Source organism: Gobio gobio, assembly GCF_949357685.1.
Source record: "Gobio gobio genome assembly, chromosome: 19".
Lineage (NCBI taxonomy): Eukaryota > Metazoa > Chordata > Actinopteri > Cypriniformes > Gobionidae > Gobio > Gobio gobio.
Genome location: NC_137112.1, coordinates 9,233,723 through 9,258,470, shown reverse-complemented (window position 1 = coordinate 9,258,470; position 24,748 = coordinate 9,233,723). Strand labels below are relative to the sequence as shown.

The following is a 24,748-nucleotide window of genomic DNA, read 5'->3' as shown; positions in this document are numbered from 1 at the left end:
GCGTGACCTTTCCGCCGTGATTACGTCATGCTTAGCATATCGCAGATCTGCGCAAGATGAACAATTTAGGTATATTCATTTTAATTTTTATTTTTGAAAATGGCCAACCGTTTTGCTAGATAAGAACCTATTCCTCAGCTGTGATCGAGCAGAGCCTCTGAAGCCCATCGAAGCGCTTTGACACGGCATTGATTTGGACCTTCAGCATTTTGGTTGCAATTGAAAAGCAATATATGATGAAAAATCCTGGAATGTTTGCTTCAAAAACATAATTTCTTTTCGACTGAAGAAAGAAAGACATGAACATCTTAGATGAGATGAGGGTGAGTAAATGATCAGGAAATTTTCATTTTGGGCTGAACTTATCCTTTTAGAGATTTGTTTTCCTTGAGAAAATATAGGCTTTATCCAAAAATAATCTATATTGAATAATCGGAATCGAAATCGAATCGAATTGCAATCTTGTGAATCAAAATCGAATCGAATTGCAAAATTTGTGTCAATACCCAGTCCTAATCCGAACCGCTGAATCGATACGCTGATTCATAACACTCTAAAGCTTCATGAAGCAGTGTTTTGAAATTGGTTATCACTATATAAGTCGTTATTTCGTTTTTTTGGCGCACCAAAAATATTCTCGTCGCTTTATAATATTAATATTCAACCACTGTACTCACATGAACTGATGTTTTTAGTACATTAATGGATCTTGAGAGAGGAAATGTCATTGCTGGCTATGCAGGCCTCACTGAGCCATCGGATTTCAACAAAAATATCTTCATTTGTGTTCCGAAGATGAACGGAGATCTTACGGGTGTGGAACTGCATGAGGGTTAGGAATAAATTACATTATTTTTATTTTGGGGTGAACTAACCCTTTAAGTAAAATACCTCAGGCTTTGCAAGGAATCACTACTCGCATGTCTGCAGGCTGTCCTCCGGGCTCGGCCGACGGCCAGGTGTGAGGTCGCAAGTCCTGTTTTGGAAACAAAAATATCCCAGGAGATCAATCAGTGCTGCTGTTTGTGCATGTTTGTGGGTGTGACCCTGATCGACCACATTATAAGTGCTCTTCTGTGAATCGCATGTCTAGTGGAACTGTTCTCATCATCTGTGTGGCAGAAATGTATAGCGACACTATCACAATGACCTAAGGGAAAAAGATAGACAACTATAGCATTTCACAACATTGTTCTTCTGGATTTTCTGACCACTTTTGATGAGATTACGCCAGCTGTCCTTTAGTGTTATGCTTTCAAAGAGTCTAGGATAGAGACAAAACGTAACGTTTATCTGCTTAGATGTTCCCTAAGCATCTCTATGCTATAGTGAATAGCGTACAAACCTTAAAATCTTATTTAACCAATTTCCAACCAAGGTGTGTTTATGAATTAAAGTTACATTACAGCTGTTTAATTTCCATCTTGTTGCAAATTTTCTTTTTGTAAATAATGTTGTTATTGTTAACTAAAACTGTTAAAAATGTTTTCATTAATTGAAATGAGTGCTGCCAAGTCGATTAATCGCGATTAATTGCATCTAGCATAAGTTTTTGTTTATAATATGTGTGTGTGTGTGTGTGTGTGTGTGTGTGTGTGTATGTATTAGGGGTGGCACGGTACATGGAAAAAAACCGAAACGTTCGGTTTGCTTGTCTCGGTTCGGAGTGTGTGCGTCGCACGGTTCGCGCATGCGCAATGTATCCTCGTGCCCGTATGTTACCTCAGACAGTGGGTGTGCTTTTCGCGCGAAATAAGAGGTGTGTGTGGACATACAGTAAAGTAAAAGTGAAGTGTTGCAGGTCACGTCACATGTAGAAATGAAAGTGGGAGAGATAAGGAAGGCCGCTGCCCAGAGTTGGAGGATGCGCTAGCAGTGCAGGAGGAGAGCGGGAGCCGCGCCGCGCGTGCCCGTTGCGCATACACACACTCTCGCGAGTCGCGCAGCTGAACCTCGGCTCGTGGATTGCAAATACAGGCAAATATAGTCCATTCTGTCACATTTTCCGGTGTTCTCCTCCGACCCCTGTCTGTCTCGTGCTTTGATGTCTCATACACACATGCATATGTTGTATATAAGTTCACATGATAAATGTAACATTTAAAAGTTAAGATATGCTTCTAGTTCTAATAATTTAAACATGCCTTTTAAGTTTGGGCAGAAACTTCTGGCAGTGTTGTTATTTTTTCACAGCGCTGGATGTCATATGGTGATTGTGAAACACACGGGACACTTCATGGTGAAATGTGTTCATCAGGTCAGCTGAATTAAAGCCACAGTGTATGGTTCTGATCAAAATTGATATGATTAACATGAAAAATGTTACGCCAATGTGTCAGACTAGGTAGACAGCCAGTTAGGAAACAACTTGATATAACAATTTTTAAAACTGTATCCTAAATTGTGGATGATTAAGCCATATATACCATATGCTGAAGTAAATTTCTGGAGTGTTAACGATTAGAAAACAACAACAACAAGAACCGTACAGAACCGAAAACCGTGACCCTAAAACCGTGATACGAACCGAACCGTGGGTTTTGTGAACCGTGCCACCCCTAATATGTATATATATATATATATATATATATATATATATATATATATATATATATATATATATATATATATATATATATATATATATATATATATGTGTGTGTGTGAATATGTGTATCTATATATATATATATACAGTATTTATATATATATATATATATATATATATATATATATATATATATATATATATATATATATATACTCACAAAAACATTTATGTTAGATGGGATTAATCAATTTGTCAGTACTAACTGAAATAAAGCTGAAATAAAATAAATATTAGACAAAAACTTAAACTTAGTAATGTTACCTTTGCAACTAACTGAAATAAAAAAACTGAAATGAAAATAAATTAAGGCTAAATAGAAATATTTTAATAAACAAAAACTAATAAAAATGACAGCAGCACATAACAAAATGACTAAAACTGAAAATATAAACATAAAAGATAATTCAAAATATGAATAAATACTACAATACGTTAAAATACAAAAACATTTAATATTTGAATAAAACAATTATATAAAAAAGTGCCATTAATGAAAAATAAATTTAAAAAAATATAATTTTTTTGCAAATATAAAATCTTGCTAAAAATAAAAATGGATTATTCTTTTGCGTTATGAACCGTAAAACAGCCCATTTGTTAAAGAAATCCAAATATTTAATGAAAATATAAATATTTCTAGCAAATATAAAAAAATACATGTTTGGTACAATGTTTGGTGTTTAGAAATCAGTTCAACCTCTAGTTCATCAGTTAACATGGTTAAGAATCAATGCACAAGCAAACTTGTGTCTGATTTATAGCATGTGTATGCAGTAATTCCCTCCTTGGACTGTACTGTAAATAATTTATACACCCAAAAATGCAGCAAAGAACCAGTTCACCAATATGGAATGTTTTGGATAGCCATGCCTTGTCCAAATCCAGATTATGAAGCTAGAATGCATAATACACAACGCTGTTCTCAGACCAGTTGATTAGGCACTCTCGCACAGACCCTGGAGCTGCTATTATGGGTAGCCTGAACTAAACCGAGATATATGGCATCCGTCCAGAGACACTGGGCCGTCAGACTTGAATCACACAATTCGGTCTCAGTCTGGCCTCCAGCACATGAGCTGCACCTGCGTTTTGTTTATTTTAGGGGACGTTGCGTAACGCAATCAGCAGAAATGAAGTTTCCGTGTCTAGTCTGTGGGACCTGTACTAAACTGAATTTGGGCTGAGCACTGCCTCAGGAAGCAAGATGTCATGTGGCGGTGGTCTCTTGAGAGATGAATTATTAAATTGTTTGTGGTATCTAATTAGATTGGATTAATCGTTTTTTAAAGAATGTCACACCCCCATTTAATTTGTTTGCCTCAGTGCTCTAATTTAAAATTGACTTAGTTGACCCAAAAATGAACTCAGGTCTTTTAAAGATTTGCAGACGTCCACTAGTTTAAACTGAAGATATACTGTATTAAACATAATACAGTAATAACACGGCAATATTGTGTGTATTTAACAAACCAATCAATAAAATTATATAAAATCATGTGAAAACGATAAAATATATATTAAAAATATTGATGCACAATATTGCAAACGCAATTGAACTTCATACAAGTTTAACTTTGCTTATTATTGACTGTATATCAGAACATGAGGACGTGATTCATCATCACTAATGACCTCGTCCTGCTCTCACGGTCCCTCAGCCTCGCTGCTCGCCACAGACACATTTCTACCGTAGCTCTCCTCTGAGAAAACCTAGCGATCAGGTGTTTTCAATCTCATCTTAAATGAGCAGTGTTGGGGGCAACACATTACTAGCAACATGCATTACGTAATCAGATTACTTTTTGATATTACGAGTAAAGTAATGCATCACAAGTAACATGCATTATCTAATCAGATTACGTTTAGATATTACGAGTAGAGTAATGCATTAAAAGTGACATGCATTACGTAATCAGATTACTTTTTGATATTACGAGTAAAGTAATGCATTACATGCAACATGCATTATGTAATCAGATTACTTTTTGATATTATGAGTAGAGTAATGCATTAAAAGTAATGTGCATTATGTAATCAGATTACTTTTTGATATTATGAGTAGAGTAATGTATTAAAAGTAACGTGCATTATGTAATCAGATTTATTTTTGATATTATGAGTAGAGTAATGCATTAAAAGTAACATGCATTATGTAATCAGATTACTTTTTGATATTACGAGTAGAGTAATGTATTAAAAGTAACGTGCATTATGTAATCAGATTACTTTTTGATATTACGAGTAAAGTAATGCATTACATGCAACATGCATTATGTAATCAGATTACTTTTTGATATTATGAGTAGAGTAATGCATTAAAAGTAATGTGCATTATGTAATCAGATTACTTTTTGATATTATGAGTAGAGTAATGTATTAAAAGTAACGTGCATTATGTAATCAGATTTATTTTTGATATTATGAGTAGAGTAATGCATTAAAAGTAACATGCATTATGTAATCAGATTACTTTTTGATATTACGAGTAGAGTAATGTATTAAAAGTAACGTGCATTATGTAATCAGATTACTTTTTGATATTACGAGTAGAGTAATGCATCATAAGTAACGTGCATGATGTAATCAGATTACTTTTTGATGTTACGAGTAAAGTAATGCATTACATGCACCATGCATTATGTAATCAGATTACTTTTTGATGTAACAAATAAAGTAATGCATCATAAGTAACGTGCATTATGTAATAAGATTACTTTTTGATATTACGAGTAGAGTAATGCATTACATGCACCATGCATTATGTAATCAGATTACTTTTTGATGTAACGAGTAAAGTAATGCATCATAAGTAACGTGCATTATGTAATCAGATTACTTTTTGATATTATGAGTAGAGTAATGCATTAAAAGTTACGTGCATGATGTAATCAGATTACTTTTTGATGTTACAAGTAAAGTAATGCATTACATGCACCATGCATTATGTAATCAGATTACTTTTTGATGTAACGAGTAAAGTAATGCATCATAAGTAACGTGCATTATGTAATCAGATTACTTTTTGATATTATGAGTAGAGTAATGCATTAAAAGTTACGTGCATTATGTAATAAGATTACTTTTTGATGTAACAAGTGAAGTAAAGCATCACAAGTAACGTGCATTATGTAGTCAGATTACTTTTTGATGTTAATGCAAATTACATTCTAATAACACAAATACATTTATTTACAGTCCAAAAAAAAAGTTACTGCAGATGAAGTATTTTCAAAAACAATAGTCACAGTATTAGTATGAATTGTAGCTGAAGTTGAAGCTATTGATGCATGATGTCCACTGTAGTGGACAGATGATTAATCAGAATGTTCTCCCAATCTAAAATCAATACTTGGAAAATTGAACTGTAATATGACTCATTCGATTTTACTTGATGCTACAACATCTCCTAGTATAGAAGGAATGGATGGATATTCCGGAGCAACTTGGCATTTCTGACTGGCCACTGGCCATCTTGGTTTGGAGGGGGGGAAATGGATATGCAACGGTTTGCCACTTGGTGGCAATGTATAGGATGATGCAGAAGGGTCCACTGTAGAGGTGGATGTGCAACCATGCCATCAAAACCCATGCATATGCAAGAAAATGCTTTTTGAATAGCTTTCCACTGTAGTGACCTCTATGCATGAAAGAGTTAAAATAGCTTGAATGTAACTCCCTTGCTTCATTTAGTATTCGCGGAACCATGAATATGCAAATTATCCCCGCCTCCACTCACTCACACCAACTCAGAGATCCACTCGCTCAACTATACTGAGGTAAACGCTGTACAATGGTATCGCTCTTTACAATATCGGACACATAACGGTAAATAATGATTAGCCTTTGGCTTGACTACGTTATCAAACAAGCTAATAATGTGTTGCTAATGTTACACAAACCATGTTCCCATTCGCCATCTAAGCGTCAGACAGCTGCCTAACAATCAGTATCCTTAGAAACGCTTTGAACAACTCAGAACGTCAGTGGAGAAAGGCATATAGTTCATCATAACATCATAATACACATCATATAAACAATTCACAGAGATAACCTGGCTTCTCTTGAGACTCCTCTGCTTCAGAGCATAGTTAATGATATGCTGGGTGATTGGTTACAAGGTAGTTTGTGATGTCAGAAAGAAACACCAACCATTTCAGTCTTTGGTTCACTGCAGTTTTAAGGAGAAAATACTCAGCAATGGTGTTGACTTATGAACATTGTACATGGTTTATCTTAAAGCACATTAAAAACACCACATAGACATATAAACAACATTTAAAAACTTGATTTTCACTACAGGGGGCCTTTAATAATGTACTGGTTACTGTTTTTCATGCAATTAAAACTAAAAGGAAGCTTTAAGGCCCTGATATACTTCAAGCTAAACTGAAGAACAAAGTTGTATGATGTCATTTCACATAAACGTGATGTGACTTGACACTGGAGTGCCAAATTGCAGAGCTGGTCCAAACGTCCACGTCACTATGAATAGATGTATTCTTAACTGCTGTTTTCTCACGCTGTCATTTTTGTTGTGTCTGTATTTTGTTATTGAGAGGAAATCACACAACATATACACTCACCTAAAGGATTATTAGGAACACCATACTAATATTGTGTTTGACCTCCTTTCGCCTTCAGAACTGCCTTAATTCTACATGGCATTGATTTAACAAGGTGCTGAAAGCATTCTTTAGAAATGTTGGCCCATATTGATAGGATAGCATCTTGCAGTTGATGGAGATTTGTGGGATGCACATCCAGGGCACGAAGCTCCCGTTCCACCACATCCCAAAGATGCTCTATTGGGTTGAGATCTGGTGACTGTGGGGGCCATTTTAGTCCAGTGAACTCATTGTCATGTTCAAGAAACCAATTTGAAATGATTCGAGCTTTGTGACATGGTGCATTATCCTGCTGGAAGTAGCCATCAGAGGATGGGTACATGGTGGTCATAAAGGGATGGACATGGTCAGAAACAATGCTCAGGTAGGCCGTGGCATTTAAACAATGCCCAATTGGCACTAAGGGGCCTAAAGTGTGCCGAGAAAACATCCCCCACACCATTACACCACCACCACCAGCATTTTTCTTCAACAGTCTTCAACTGTCCAATTTTGGTGAGCTTGTGCAAATTGTAGCCTCTTTTTCCTATTTGTAGTGGAGATGAGTGGTACCCGGTGGGGTCTTCTGCTGTTGTAGCCCATCCGCCTCAAGGTTGTGCGTGTTGTGGCTTCACAAATGCTTTGCTGCATACCTCGGTTGTAACGAGTGGTTATTTCAGTCAAAGTTGCTCTTCTATCAGCTTGAATCAGTCGGCCCATTCTCCTCTGACCTCTAGGACTGCCGCATACTGGATGTTTTTCCCTTTCTTTGTAAACTCTAGAAATGGTTTTGTGTGAAAATCCCAGTAACTGAGCAGATTGTGAAATACTCAGACCGGCCCGTCTGGCACCAACAACCATGCCACGCTCAAAATTGCTTAAATCACCTTTCTTTCCCATTCTGACATTCAGTTTGGAGTTCAGGAGATTGTCTTGACTAGGACCACACCCCTAAATGCATTGAAGCAACTGCCATGTGATTGGTTGATTAGATAATTGCATTAATGAGAAATTGAACAAGTGTTCCTAATAATCCTTTAGGTGAGTGTATTTTTGCATTTTCATCTAAACAGCACTCCCACCAGGGCCTTTGCGCTTCCAAAAGGACACAAAAGCACCATCATAAAAGTAACCATATGATAACTTTATGTGGTAATCGTTTTCAAAGAATTGGTTGATCTGGTTAAAAACATGATCTGAACGATCGGTTTATGATTTGGAATGATACCGTTCTGACTGATACGGTGATCTGGTTGCAGTGGTTATTGAACTATTCCTTTCAGATTTCTTTCCGAGAAGGCTTTCTCTTCTAAAGTGAGAGTCGTGTAACACTGACTGGAAGTCACTCTCCCCTCTCCAATGCTCCTGACCTCTTGTTTCCTCTCAGGGAAAAACCACATTTTCTCAAGCGGCCAAACCAAGCACAAGTGTGTTTTTAATGGTACATGAGAAAGAAGCAGAGAGAAATAGAAAGTATGTTAATGGGAAAGAGTGCTTAATGGAAAGGGAAAGCAAATATAAAGGATGGAGAATGTGACAGTATCACGATGATATCAATGATTGTTCCAAATGGTACTCAGAAACATTGTTCAATTCAAGAGTGCATTGCGACAAGCTTGGTGAACAAATTCCTAAAATATACTGGCTTTTCCCCCCAATCAAATAAAAATTAAAAGCACAGCTGACAGTCACAACATGGATTGTGTTTAGCATTAATCAAAATCTTTCAGGCAGGGCTCGATTTGAGGGGGGATGCGGTATCCCCCCTTAACAACCCCCATTAGATTAACAGGGTTGTGTATTATGTAAAACTATCATGTAAAATAAATGTTTAAATTCTCTATATGATAACTAACGAACTATAGACCTTATGCGCCAGAGAAACAAGCATGCAGCCATCTTTAGAATTTTTCCTTTGAACCTTAGTTTTTGTGGTAGATCTGTATATATCTATTAGCCTGACAAGCCAGACCCACATCAAGATGTTGGGTCTGGAAACTCACCATTGGCAGGGCTCAATCCGAGGGGCGGGATAAACGGTTGTCTTTTAAATTCCCTCTGCATGCAATTGGATTGCGCCATGAGCGCCACAACCAACCAGAGCAAAGAAGAAGGTGAAGCCGCGATAACGTTAGTTGATAGACTTTCGCCGTATCCGGTCGGCAAAACTTCGAACATATCGTCTTTTCTTAAAAATGACTTCAGTGCCATTCTTTGTTCTTTTCTCAAATAAAAGCTTAACTCCAAGTCTTCCAGAGTCGCGACCAAAGCCGATTCAAAAGACCGCTGTTCGCCAGCTTCTGTGTTTACGAGTAGCACGCAGAACCTCCGCAACTCTGCCGTGACGTGCCGTCATTATGTTAAGCCCGCCCACCGACTCTACACACGCTGTGATTGGCCTGACCAGAGTTTGGTTTTTCCAGCTCTCAGGTCTACCGAGAGTTGCTAGACTACACTCGCGGCAAAATAAATTTTTTGCTGCTAGGGTGCATCTAGATTTCTAGGCTATATATCTATGGCATCGCCATCAAAGAGTAATTAGCTGGTGAAGTGGATTTACTTATTGTAGAATTAATGGAAGTTATCATGAGCATTTTGTAATGTTGTCATAAATATCAGTAGACCAGGAAGATTTTAAAATGAGTGGTTCACTCATAAATCCGTAAGAACTTACCTTCATTTTGTGGAAACACAAACCGGAAGACAGAACACATCGAGTGCAGGGCTGAAAAGGGGCGGAGCTACATACCGTAAGCTCTATAAATAACAGCGATTGACCAATCAGAACTCAATATTGTAACGCGCTGCGCACAGTCAAGCAAGCTTTCGGAATTTTTTACGCTTGTTCAAAATGTCCAGGAGAACGCATCTTTTGACGTTCTTTAAAGGTGTGGTTGATTATGATTTCCCTTTTTTAACTTTCGTTAGTGTGTAATGTTGCTCTTTGAGCATAAACAACATCTGCAAAGTTACGATGCTCAAAGTTTGAAGCAAAGGGAGATATTTACTTTAAAAGAAATCGCTTTTTAGGGACTACAATGATCTTATTCACAGGTTAGTGACATCACTAATCCAAAAATTTACATAAACCCCGCCCCCAGGAACACACAACAACAGCCATGTTGAGAAGAGGAAGAGTTGTTGTAATAGAGCACATTTGGGAGTCTGCTCAAGCTGTCACATCCGTCTTTTCACATTTACTGCCATATAGTACATAGCACAAATGCAATAGCATGTCATAAAACAAGATGACAACATAAATTATAACCGTAATTAAACTAAACTATACCTGGTCTATCTTCATGCAGCAGATATTCTCTGGCTTTGTAAGCATTTCACAACAGTTCCCAAACGAGTGATTTATAGATTATCATTAAAGAATATGCTAATCGATGACTTGAAGATAGTTAACTCCACATCAGCTACATAAATTCATCAACTAACCATTCAGAAACGTCCTGTCTCATCCTGTTACTTCTTCGGGTTTGAACATAAAAGGCTGAACTAGGGGTGCACCGATCCGACTTTTTCAGTCCCGATACCGATACCGATGCCTGGGCTTTGTGTATCTGTCGATACCCGATACCGATCCGATATATTGTTGAATTAATAATAAACTGTATATCTTCCACCTTATACCTTCCTTGAAGAGACTAAAGGCACCAGACTTTACTAACTAAACATAACTAAGACAAAATAACAGATGTATGTAAGGTGTTGAATTCTTATTTATTTAAAAAACAATTGTGCATTCAAATCTAAAATAGAATGTAATCTAACTTCTTTAAATAAATAAAATGTAGCAGTGGAAACAAAAAACAGTGTATTGGTCAAACATACAATAGTAATCTGACAGTTACCAAACATTTTTTACACTACAGATAATTGTTTTGGTATATAATCATATCAATATTAAAAAGTAGCATTACAAATTAACAAATAGTCTAATTTTCTACCATATGCAATTTAATAAAAATTTTCAGCTAGCTAATAACAACTTTGTTCTGGTTTCACCTCACTCCAGATTAAATGATTGTAGGCTAGGCCTATTTATTTTACTACACATTGTCAACAGAAATAAGATGAAATACTGTTGATAATTAAAAATAATTCTTACTACCCACTCTTGCTAAAATGGGTAAGCACACTTGTGTTCTCATTTCAGTTGCGTTCTGAGTAAATTAATAAACTGAGTTCATGAGTTCAGTGTTGGACAGATCAGTTGTTCTGGCCAGTCGTTAAAATGATTCGGTTCAAAGGAGTCATTAGGTCACGAATCAGACATTAGCAGACGCGTTGTGTGCGAATCCCGTCTGTTAGAACATCGCGAAAGATGTCAACACACAGAAAACACTTCATAACTGGATATAATTTGTCTCCCGCTTATTGAAAGTATGCTTTATGTCAGCTGGTCAGAGAAGAGTCAATGTTTTTTGAGCGCAATTCACACCCAGTGATAATTCAAGGACAAAATTGTCCGAATGTGTCACGTGCAACATGGTTTCGGTCTTCCGAGCTTTTGATTTGGATTAATATGTGAAATATGAGAGCGAACACTGATTATTTTGAAGACCCAGAGAGCGCGCGCGGGGGAGGAGCTCTCAGATCGGTCTCTCTGTCACTCAGTCACAAGCGCAGCATCTGTTCTACATCACTCGTAAATCACAATAACTCATCAAATTAGGCTTTGGCCGTCAAAAAAATGTCAATGCAGGAAAGACCCTGACTTTGCAGTAATACCCTCGAAACAGCGACGAACTAGTTGGCGTGGCAAGCGTGAAATATCTCCTCCACACAGCCGACTCTCTGGCTCGCTCCCTTCTAGCATGCGACACACGTGAAGCTGACGAATGACGTAGGTTCTGCTGCGACGGAAAAAAACACCTGGATCGGCTTGTGGATCTGTTAATTTTTCCGATCCCCGATCCAGCTATTTTGTCAGTATCGCGGCCGATATCCGATCCTAATATCGGATCGGTGCACCCCTAGGCTGAACAGTTTACAACATTTTCAGTGTGTCTGCGTGAGGTAATCTGAGCTGCTAACACAAGCTCTTGAAGCTCCGCCCTCTTCTTGCAAGGGGGCCGGCAGCAGCTCATTTGCATTTAAAGGGACACACACAAAAACGCATGTTTTTGCTCAGCCTCAAAAAGTGACAATTTTAACATGCTATAAAAATTCTCTGTGGGGTATTTTGAGCTAAAACTTCACATAAACACTTTGGGGACATCAGGGACTTATTTTACATCTTTTCTAAAGGAGCATTATAGGACCCCTTTAAAAAGATGAGAAGAGAGAGAGAGAGAGAGAGAGAGAGAGAGAGAGAGAGAGAGAGAGAGAGAGAGAGAGAGCATTCCATTCGGAACTGATAACCCTATTATTTTCATCTTTACTCTTTACCATTCAATGTTAGAGCTATGGAGCCCTGAAAAGTGTGGGGCTCAAAAATAGTTGTCGTTTGGAACTCATTTATAGAGTTATTTTTATTGAAAAAAATATATGTTAATGAGATTGATAAACACTTCAGTGCCCTCCAAATCCTCATTTTATCATTCTAGCAACACAAGGATTTTGTGTGTGATACAATGATATACATTATTTCACATATAATGCCTATATTTATATTTTACTCTTTAATCCAATAAATAAAAATGTTTTAAAAAAATATAAAAGGTTTATAAATATATAAAGGTTCGCTACAGGAGCACGACCCCACTCCCCCGGCCCCCATGACCACACCATCCCCCTTGAATTTTATTTTTTTACAATTTGACCTCTGCTTTCAGGCATAACATTATAATTCCAGATAATGTTATGGAGTCCATCTCTGCCCCCAGCATCCCTCTCTCTGTCCTCTTTGTAATTCGGAAAGTATAATCAGGAAGCCACAACAGACAGGCCTGTGTTGTAATCTAGTCCACATCCCCTGGTTCCTCCAGATGGCCGTCCTCTTGTGTCTCTGACCGGAGAGGAATGTGCTGCTTTGCCCCAGTGCCCTAGCTCTGAACTATTACTAATAGGGCTGCTCGATTATGGCAAAAATCATAATCACGATTATTTTGCTCAATATTGAAATCACTATTGTATTATTTAACTTGATTACAGGTGGGTGATATGATCAAAGTCTTATTTCGTGAAATTAGTCATTTTAAATGTCAGTGAAATTTCACAATTATCAATTCTTCAGCAAAAAGGAAATATCTACTGTCCTGTCCAATAAAGGCACAAAAAGGCCAAAAACATAACTAAAAAAACCCTAATACTAGGATAATTAATGTACTGTAAGTAAAAGTCCTCAAAACAGTTACAGAAGACATGTTAACAGTCAGTAATACAGTTAGAACAAAGAAACTAAATTACAAACAAAAAAATACAACAGAACAAAAATACAAATGAAATAAACAGTGCTTTAGGTTATTCAGGAAGATGATAAAGTAATTTCCTACAACAGAAATTCAATAAAGTAATCAAATATAAAATAACACTGCTGTATACATTACATACAGACAAATCTTTATTAAAACTACAGTTTATTCATTCAAGAGTCATTCAGTGAGTGATTTTATCTTTGTCTTTTGTTGTTTGATTAAAGGGTTAGTTCACCCAAAAATGAAAATTCTGTCATTAATTTCTCACCCTCATGTCATTCGACACCCGTAAGACCTCCGTTTATCTTCGGAACACAAATGAAGATATTTTTGTTGAAAGCTGATGGCTGAGAAAGGCTTCAGACAGGCCTCCATTGGCATTCAGTACATTTACACTCCCAAGACCCATAAAAGGCACTTAAAACGTCGTTACAAAGTCCATCTCACCACAGTGACTCTACAATAATTTTACGATGCGACGACAATAGTTTTTGTGCGCAAAAAAAATCAAAATAACACCTTTATCCAACTTGTTCTTGTCTTCCATGTGTGCCTCCACGACGCATGCGCGAGAATATGACGTAGAGCCGGTGTTCGGGAATCCATTAAATGCACACTTTAAACCGATTTTGAGAACTACGCAGAGACCTAAAGCATGATCAATGTAGAATCCAACAGCTTAGACACGCGCGTCTTCCTCTGCTTGTAAACAAATCGCTTCTGGGTCATGTGTCCGAACGCCGGATCTGCGTCATATTCTCGTGCATGTTGGATAAAGTTGGACAAGTTGGATAAAGGTGTTATTTAGATTTTTTTTTTGCGCACAAAAACTATTGCCGTTGCATCGTAAAATTATTGTAGAGTCACTGTGGTGAGATGGACTTTGTAACAACGTTTTAAGTGCCTTTTATGGGTCTTGTGAGTGTAAATGTACTGAATGCCAATGGAGGCCTATCTGAAGCCTTTCTCAGCAATCAGCTTTCAACAAAAATATCTTCATTTGTGTTCCGAATATGAACGGAGGTCTTACGGGTGTCGAACGACATGAGGGTGAGTAATTAATGACAGAATTTTCATTTTTGGGTGAACTAACCCTTTAACAGTGACTGCAGCAGGCTGTTTATTAGGCTGCTGTCACTTTAAGAGCGGCACAGATCCAATAGACTGTTACACACGCGCTCTTTCTCAGTGTTTACATTCACTTAATACATAACCGACTGTGTTTATGAGAATACTTACCAAAACGGCATTTCGACATATTTGTGTGTAGGCTATTTAACTGTTTAGGCCTTATCTGAAGCCCGCAATATATTTTGCTTATGCGCGCTCCGCCCTGTCTCAGCGCGTGCATAGGAGGCCACTTGGGGAACAGTATGTGCCCTATCATACACCCGGCGCAATGCAGCACCAGGCGCGACGCAAGTGTTTTTTGCTATTTTCAGCCCAACAAAGTTATCATTTTCATGTCCGGTGCCACATTGTTTAAATAGCAAATGGATCTGCTGGTCTGAAAACCAGGTGTGTTCAGGCGCATTGTTGGTGTGTTGCTATTTTGAGGCAACTGAAAACGACTGCACCATTGACCAACAAAAACCTGCTCTAAAGTCAATAGCGCAGTAAATTTTGTGTTATTTAAAGGACGCGTTAGTAATATGCAGCTAGGCGGGTGCACAACGTGTGTACACTCTGATTATTACACATGCAGGGACGCACGCAGGAGCACATAAACATTTTTAAATATTAAAAATTAGAGGTCGATCGATTAATCGGTTTGGGCGATTAATCGGCACCGATAGCTGATTGGTGGAACAATCGGCTATCCGCAGAAACAATATTTTTTTATTTTTTTTGGAGCTCTGAGAAGGGTCTGCTGGCATTATATAGCACGAGAGCGGCCTCTAGAGGCCAAATAAAAACTGTTGATTACATTCACACGTGAGGCTGCACGGAGAGCGCTGACACATCAGATGCGCGTTTAAAACACGACAACGAAACGGTACGAATACAGAACACCAAAACATTATATTAGCAGGTAAAGACCAGCAGTGTGTATGTTTGTCAACGAGGCTGAGAGGACGCTAACATTAGCGGTACCTCAAGCAGTTAAAACAATGTGATAAAAACACACGCAAGTCTGACCCCAAATGTTGCACATATAAAATGAGTGACGTGAGAAAGCAAACTGTATTGTCATGCTGCCGAAAGAAAGCAGAAGCGCACTCGTTTTTTATTAGATAACGTTAATTGCCTTCTAAAAAAGCAGACTGTGTGTATTTATATGAAATGGTTACACTTTACAATAAGATTCCATTTGTAACATTAACTAAGGTTAAAAAATGCAGTGGAAGTATTGTTCATTGTTAGTATGTTATCTGTTAACCTTGGTTAATGCACTATGGACTAACATGTATGATCAAGGTACAATTGTAGTGCCCATATTAATACATGCTGTAAAAATGTATATTGCATAATGCTTATGGTTCATGTAAGCTAATACATCCTTGTTGCATAGGGACTTGCATAGTGTTACCTTAGAAATGTACATGCATGTTTCTAGATTATAGCTAAAGGACCAAATTTGACCTGTAATATTTTAATGTTTTTGGAAAAAAACTTCTCATTTTAATATCCATAGGTTTTTAATTTAGCACATTTTCATGGATCAGTAACGTTCTTTTATTTCTTGTAATAAAGTTCAGCACTGTTTTACTTATGATTTTTTATTCATTTATTTTTTATTCAGTATCCATAAAAAAAACTATTGGTCGATTAATCGGTTATCGGCAAGTGCGGTCCAACCTATTTATCGGTATCGGTAAAATCCACTATCGGTCGACCTCTATTAAAAATAAAAGTCTTTCCACTCACAAATTCCGCCATGTAAGCAGCAAATCCGCCATGGTGCGAGTGCAACTGGCTTTTAAAGGGAATGGGAGATCAGACTCTGATTGGTTTATTGCACGTTATGGCCAAAACACACCCACGTGTCATTAAGAGACTAGGTACAACCCTTTTAGACCATGCGAAAATCAATTACGATTAATCGCACAGCCCTTATTACTAATAATCATACTTACAGGCTCTTTTGACTTGGACCAGTAAGCAACCGACCTCGGAATGTAAACACTATGAAAGAGCGTGTGCGTAACAGTATATTGGATCCGAGCAGCTCTTAAAGTGACAGCAGCCTAATAAATCTGCTGCAGTCACTGTTAATCAAACAACAAAAGACAAAGATACACGTTTATTTATAGTGTGATCTGCCGTGGAAGCCAGCTAATTTAAAGGATTAGTTCACTTAAAGCTGCTTTGAAACAATCTACATTGTTAAAAGCGCTATATAAATAAAGTTGACTTGACTTGACTTTAAAATGAAAATTACTCACTCTCAAGACATCCTAGGTGTATATGACTTTCTTCTTTCTGATGAACACAATCGGAGTTCTATTAACCCTCTGGGGTTCTTAATTTATGGGTCACACTCAGGACCTTCAGGTCAAAAATGATTTATTAAGATAATTAAGATAATTAAGATATTTGAGTAAAATCAATGAAATATATTTTTGTTCAATAATATTTTTTCTTTTCTTTTTTGGTGTTTTGAGATAATTTTATGATTTATAATTAATATTTATGCAATAATTATGACCCTTTTTTCCCCATTGAATATAATAAAAAATGTGTATATATATTGCGTGTGTTTTGTGCTGTTCACACTGTGAGCAAAATAAATCAGGTTAGGCTACATTTGCCTGCAGTCTGAACGTAGTCTAGTTTGTGTGTGTTAGTGTGCAATTTCCTTACAGTAGAGCAACTGATTCCAGTTGTCGAACCATATTAAGTTGATGAGGTCACAGCACTGCACTAAAAACAAAGATATCCGACATATGCACTGTCTGCTGCTTTACGCTCGTCATGTCAATATCTGTGTGCCATGTTCAGTTGTGTGTGAGCACTAGTGTGGCATTGCTGTACTCGAGCGAGTGCATGGGCTGATGGGATATGTCCTGTATGTGTCCTCGTCGGCGGTTTAGCCCACACTCTTCCCCTGTCCTCTGGTCATGTGCTGAGGACACACATACGAGTACAGGCTTAACTATGCATCATATCAGTGTTTGTCCTCCATGGCTGTGCTGAGCTCTCCGGGATAAGGCTGCCTGGCCGGATCTGTGCTGCTATAATCACATCCTGTTTAATAATGAGTTTACTCTTAATCTTCATTCCATTCTCAAATATTAAACAGGCTGGGTGGTTTGCTGATGATATCAGAGCTTTTAGGCATGATCCTCTGCTCATTATGTCTTGTGACTGGATCTCTGTGTGCTGTGGTGTAAAGTCAACTGAAACAGATGAAGTTCAATCGACTATCAGAAAATCATTGTTCACCTGGCCTTTGTTTTGCTTAGATGGGGTTTAAAGGGATAGTTCATCCAAAAATGAAAATTAGCCCATGATTTACTCACCCTCAAGTCATCCTAGGTGTATATGTCATTCTTCTTTCAGACGAATACAATCGGAGTTATATGAAAAAAGTCCTGGCTAATCTCAGCGTTATAAAAAAAGCAGTAGTTGTTGCGCTGTTTTTGAAGTCCATAAAAAATGCATCTGTCAGTCAAATGACGTGCTCCACATGGCTCTGGGGAGTTAATAAAGGCCTTCTGAAGCGAATCGATGCGTTTGTGTAAGAAAAATATCGATATTTAAACTTTAAAAGTAAAGTTCCGGGCGATCGCCTTCCTTGGAAAAAGTGTTGAAAGTGTCTCTCACAATTCAAAATGCTTATGCGACGTCTGGCGCAATACGGAAGTGACTTAAACTGCAATTCATCGACTGGCCACTAGAGACAGGCTCCAGAAGGGAGCAGAATCTCATTGAGCTCATGTTAAAATGCCCAACTTTACAGCAGAAGAAAACATGTTTACAGCTTGGTACAAATTGTGGTTTTGGTCTATAAGGCCGTGTGTCCACCAAAGCGTTTTTATCCGGCTGAAAACACTAGGCGCTCTGCTGAAAAGCCTTGCTCTGGGCGCTTGAGAGCGTTTTGGCAGCGCAGCGTTTTTTTCAGTTGAGACTCTTTGCTTGTTATGATACGGAATATCCGCGGATGTGTTTCTAGTATCTCATTTCACAGATAGTTTGTTTCTGTATTGATTCTATATAAAAATGCTGATACAATGGAAAGTATTTGCTCTGGCTCTTGTTTTAAATGATTTTGTTCTGTTATTATACTGTTGTTTTCATCTGTTGACGTTCTATGCGCAGAATGTGGCGGTTGGTCGGTGTTGTATTAGTCCCGCCCCTCCTCCACTGTGATTGGACGGCTGGGTGAAAAGTGACAATGATGAGCGCTGCGTTTTGTTCAAAGTTGAACATTCTTCAACTCTTGGTGACCAGTACAAAAAACGCTGACCGCTCAGCACTCGCTCAGTGCCTCGTTACGCTCATGGCGTTCTAAAAACGCGGCGCTCCCATTGAAAACAGTTGAATACGCCAGCCAGCTGCATGAAAAAACGCTTTGGTGGACACACGGCCTGATGCTGCGTTCACACCAAACGCGAATAGAGCGTCAGGAGCGAGTGATTTCAATGTTAAGTCAATGGAAAGGCGAGTTGACGAGCGTCTGGATGTCCTGTAGACGGGTGGCGCGATGGACGCAATTCCGCCTCATTCGCGCGTCCAGTTCGTTAACCAATCAGGAGCCTGCTTGCTGCTGTCACGTGGTAAAGTGACGTGATGAGAAACCCTGCATAATTTAAAAATACTACTATTGTGTCATAAAATGTAGTTTTAAGACTTTTTCAGGTGGGAATGTACTTTTTAAAGCTCATATCTGGTTTATGGTTTATTTATAAAGAGAGCACCTATTATAAAAAAATTATCTTGGGTTTGTGGAGTTGTGAGATCCAGGCGATCACCGGGCGCTCAGCGCTCATTAACCCCGGCGAGAGCAGCCTTTCCTCGGCCAGTCCTTCTGACGTTTGCCGCTTGCTCTGATGTCCTGTAGTGGTTCGTCTTGTGTGGATGAAACGGGCGATCTTTGGTGTCATGAATCTATAATTTGTTGTCTGCCAAATCGTTTTGACTGAGGGCAAAGAGAAGTTTCATAACTAAATTTTTTAAGGATATTTAAATACACATGCAGTGAAGATAATGTAGGAGTTGCCTGGACCACATTTGTGTGGCTAATCTGGCTATTAATGCTTAATATATATTCTTAATGAAAATGAAAAGAGGCAGAGTGGTGTTTTATGACATATTTATCCTGGAGCGCCTTGAATGCGCGTCTATTTCGCATCAAACGCTGGATTTATACGTGCGTCCAATTCACTGTGACGCAAGAATGGATTCAAAATGTTCAAGCGTCCAACTAGACGCGGTAGACACGATTTTGACGCTCTATTCGCGTTTGGTGTGAACGCAGCATAAGGCAAATTTTGCCCTTCATTACAACTGTGAGGGAGGTGAATTTTTTTTATAACTCATTCGTTTACATTACATAAAGTCTTGAAGTTCTACATAATTAAGGGCGTGGCCACTTTGAGTGACAGGTGGATTGCTGTTTGTCTGCTGTCTGTTCAACGTGTCACCTCAGCTCCGCTAATGTCCCGCCTCTTTGCCCATTTTCTGTTATCCGGGAGTGACGCGCTGCCAAGATGGCAACGGCCAGCTCGACCCTACTTCACGCTTCAAAATTGCTCATCAGAATCTTATAGGTGACGTCACGGACACTACGTCCATATTTGTTTACAGTCTATGCTGGTAGTGTAAGCATTTTAAACTGCAGAGGCACTTTCAACACTTTTTCCAGAAATTGAATATGGAAGGTGATCGGCCGAAACTTTACTTTATAAAGTTTTAAAGTATGGATATTTTTCTTACACAAACGCATCGATTCGTTTCAGAAGGACTTTATTAACCCTCCAGAGCTTTGTGGAGCACGTTATTTGACGGATAGATGCATTTTTTATATATTTCAAAAACAGAGCTACAATTACTGCTATTATACAGCTTGGATTAGCCAGGATTTTTTTTATATAACTCCGATTTTATTCGTGTGAAAGAATAATGTCATTTACACCTAGGATGACTTGAGGTTGAGTAAATAATGGGCTAGTTAAAAATTTTGGGTGAACTGTATCCCTTCAAAAGACACTTAATATTCAGTAATATTATCGATTTGACTGCATTGACACTATCGGATGAGTACAAAACTTTAACTGAATTGAGCTGGATGATGACACAACTGTCTTCTGTTTTTTTTATAGCTGAATCATATTTGTTTCATAACTACACTGTTGTCTTCTGTCAAGCTTTTTATAGCTCAATTGAACTAATTTCATAATTGATGAATTTTACAGTTATTGAACTGAATTGAAACAACACTGAACTGACTCGAGCTGAATAATGACACTATTGTTTTCTGTAGAGCGGTCTCATATTTTATAAAGTTTGCATAATTGATTCTGTTATTTTCTTGCGTATTACTGTGAAGCTGCTTAACAATCTGCGCTATATAAATGAAGGTGACCTGACACACATTCCTTGATTCCATGACTTTATCAGGAAAATAAACATTATGAAACTCTGAATTCTGATTCAATGTAACTCTCAGACAGATCTTCTCAGACAATTAAAATACATCCATCCGTTGCCAAAAAGGGAAATTCTGTCATCATTTACTCTCCCAAACCCATAAGACTTTTGGTTAATCTTCGAAACATCAATTAAGATATTTTTAATGAAACCTGAGAGGTTTCTTTCCCTCTACTAAAAGTCCAGTTAACAGAAAAGGTCATAAATGTGTCGTGAGTGGTTTCATTCAAAGTATTGTGAAGAGATATGCTCACTTTATATGATGAAAAGATTTAATAAGGCATTTACTCACATATAAACACATCACGTTCACATGGATTCAGTTTACGACACCTTTATGACCTGTTTGGATCTTCTTAGTTTTGGTTACCTGGACAGAAACGTAATTGTTTTTTCGAAGATTAACCAAACCCATACGGGTTGGAATGTCGTGAGGATGATTAAATGATAACAGTTTTCTTTTTTGGGTGAACTATCCCTTTAAGCTCTTCTAGAGAACTATTTGCCTGTGCTATTATCATTTCAGAGGAAGTCTGTTAACATCTGCTTCCTGTTTTCCTACGCTCTCTGATCCACTATAGTAGTTAAACGTGACGCTTAATGTGCAGTGGTAATTTGAACAAATGAGATTTCTCTGTGGGCAGGGCCAGAGAAACAAAATATTCTTGTCACATTTACAGTTGGAGATAAGAACTCGAATTTACATGGAAGAGCATTTATTGCTCGCCACTGTACCATGTTGTGTCTGGTTAGCTCTTGTTGAGACAAGTCTGTTTGAGAATATGTCGACATTCGACCCATCTGTGACTTGCACTGATCATATTAATAGTAAAATAGCAGGAGTTCTGTCCCAGCAGGATGTTACCCCTGCCAACAATTTTAGGAATTTTGCATATAGGTATTTGCCATTGTTTTAGTTAGTGGATGCCCACAAACTTGCCCACTAACTTTTTCTGACCCTAATGTTATTTTACTACTATTTATGTACTATTGTAGTATTTATTAATATTTTGAATGAGCTTTTGTTTGTATGATTTCATTTTTGTTTTAATAACTTTGATCTTATTTATGTATATTTCTATGTAGCTTTAATTGAATTGTATTTCTGTTTTAGTGATCACACTTAATATTAGGATTTAATTATAGAAATGAATTACTGCTGGAATTTTAAATATAAGTACAATGTAAAAACATGTTTGTACACAATAGGTACATTAAGGCTGGGCAAAAAAATAAAAATTTAAATGAATTGTTTTTTAAAAAGTGGTCGATTCAAAATCGATTCTCAAAGGCCACGAATCAAGTTTTTTCCATTTTTATTTCCGCAAACATTGAACATAAGATTAACGTAAATCTAATTACTAGTCTTCTCCACTAGATTAGATTAGATTAGATTAGATTCAACTTTATTGTCATTACACAAGTACAAGTACAAGGCAACGAAATGCAGTTTAGGTCTAACCAGAAGTGCAATAGCAGCAAGTGCAGGATATACAATGGTTGCGTAAGTGCAGGACATAAAAATGTTCTGAATATATATAAATATGTATAAGTAGAGAGATGGTTATTACTATAAGTAGAACTGAATTTACAGATGAATATATACAGTGAATAAATATACAGATGGCTATTACTATAAACAGAATTTACAGGTGAATATGTACTAGAATATAATATACAGATGGCTATTACTATAAACAGAATTTACAGGTGAATATGTACTATGAATATAATATACAGATGGCTATTACTATAAACAGAATTTACAGGTGAATATGTACTATGAATAAATATACAGACGGTTATTACTTGAACAGAATTTTACAGTTAGAGGTATACAATAATATGTTAGGCTAATATGAGGAATATAGCAGTGGATTAAGTTAGTACAATAAATTATGGACAGAGCTATCCGAAAGAAAGTGTAAAAGTGCAGTGGAAAGTGGTTGCATATTCCAGTTAGAAGTACGGTGCAAAATGCAAATGTAAACATTGTTACTGTAAATACAGTCGGCAGTGCAAATGAGCATAATCCAGTTACGGTATGGTGGTGCAGAATGCATAAGTAAACAGTTGTTACTGTAATAAACAGTCGGTAGTGCAAATAACAAAGTGAATGTAGGTGTGAGGTAGGAGAGTTCGCAGTTTATGAGGGAAGTGGATCAACGGGGGTTTGAGTTCAGTAAGGAGACAGCTCTGGGGAAAAAACTGTTCTTTAGTCTGCTGGTCCTGGTCCGGTGGATCCTGAAACGCCTGCCGGAGGGCAGGAGAGAAAACAGTCTGTGGGCTGGGTGAGAGGAGTCCTTGAGGATGCTGCGAGCTCGATGCAGGCAGCGTTTCCTCTGGATGTGTTCGATGGCAGGCAGTGGAGTCCCTGTGATGCGCTGGGCAGTTTTCACCACCCGCTGCAGTGCCTTGCGCTCCGCAACAGAGCAGCTCCCATACCATACTGCAACACAGTTGGTCAGGATGCTTTCTATTGCGCAGCGGTAGAAGTTCACCAGGATAGCCGAGGAGAGCTGATTCTTCCTCAGTGTCCTCAGGAAGAAGAGGCGCTGGTGAGCCTTCTTGACCAGGCTGGAGGTGTTGGTCGTCCACGACATGTCCGCCGAGATGTGGGTCCCCAGGAACTTGAAACTGGAGACACGCTCAACAGCCATTCCATTGATGTGGATGGTGTCGTGTGTGCCTCTTGACTCCTTCCTGAAGTCCACGATGAGCTCCTTCGTTTTGGTGGTGTTGAGGAGCAGGTTATTTTCGGTGCACCATGTGGCCAGGTGCTGGATCTCCTCCCTGTAGGCAGTCTCATCGTTGTTGCTGATGAGACCAATCACCGTAGTGTCGTCCGCAAACTTGACGATGGAATTAGTTCTCTTGCCTCTTGCCTTGCGCGATGTTACAGAGCAGCGAGAGGCGCGCCTGTCATTCATTCATTCATTCATTCAGTGCTTAAATGGCGCTTCCAGTGTGTTGTCGACGTTTGTAATGCTGAGGTGAAATGCTGTAGTAATACTACAAATCTGCGGAACCATTTGATGAGACATCACCCAGACATTGCAACACCCCCACAGCTGAGCACACAACCGCTGAAAATAGATCACATTCATGCGAATTCTTGCCTTGCATTATGATCATTGTATTAAACTTGAGCGTTCACTTACGTTAGCCATTATAGACATGTTCAATTGACAGCGCAGGACCAATAATTCAAACCTAATTGCTTATATTATAAATAGATTTCCTCAAATAAAAGTTTGTCCACATAAGTCAGCACGTTAGGTATTGTTGTTTGTTACCACGGCAACTACTTGTGTTCAGGTATGAACGCGCCTCTCGTGTATGAAAAGTAACTGCACACATGACGGGTGGCAAAATCGCAAGAAAAGCTTGTTTTGTACTGAAAATTGCTGAAAAATATCCTTTTTATGTTTTAGAATAAATATATCAAAATATCCATAAAAACTAAATTGTATAAAATACTTCTCAGATAAAAATTTTAGAATAAAGTTGCATCAAAATTTGTATTTAACATAATTGTATGCATTCGAAATTTAGTGATGGGTTCTGTTTTA

The 24,748-nt window shown here is 38.0% G+C and overlaps 1 protein-coding gene across 2 annotated transcripts in view; it reads left to right on the top strand.

Annotated features, from left to right (window-relative positions):
• The window catches only part of camk1b (calcium/calmodulin-dependent protein kinase Ib), a 126,194-nt gene that overhangs the window by 45,992 nt on the left and 55,454 nt on the right, over window positions 1-24,748 (top strand). The window lies entirely within an intron of this gene.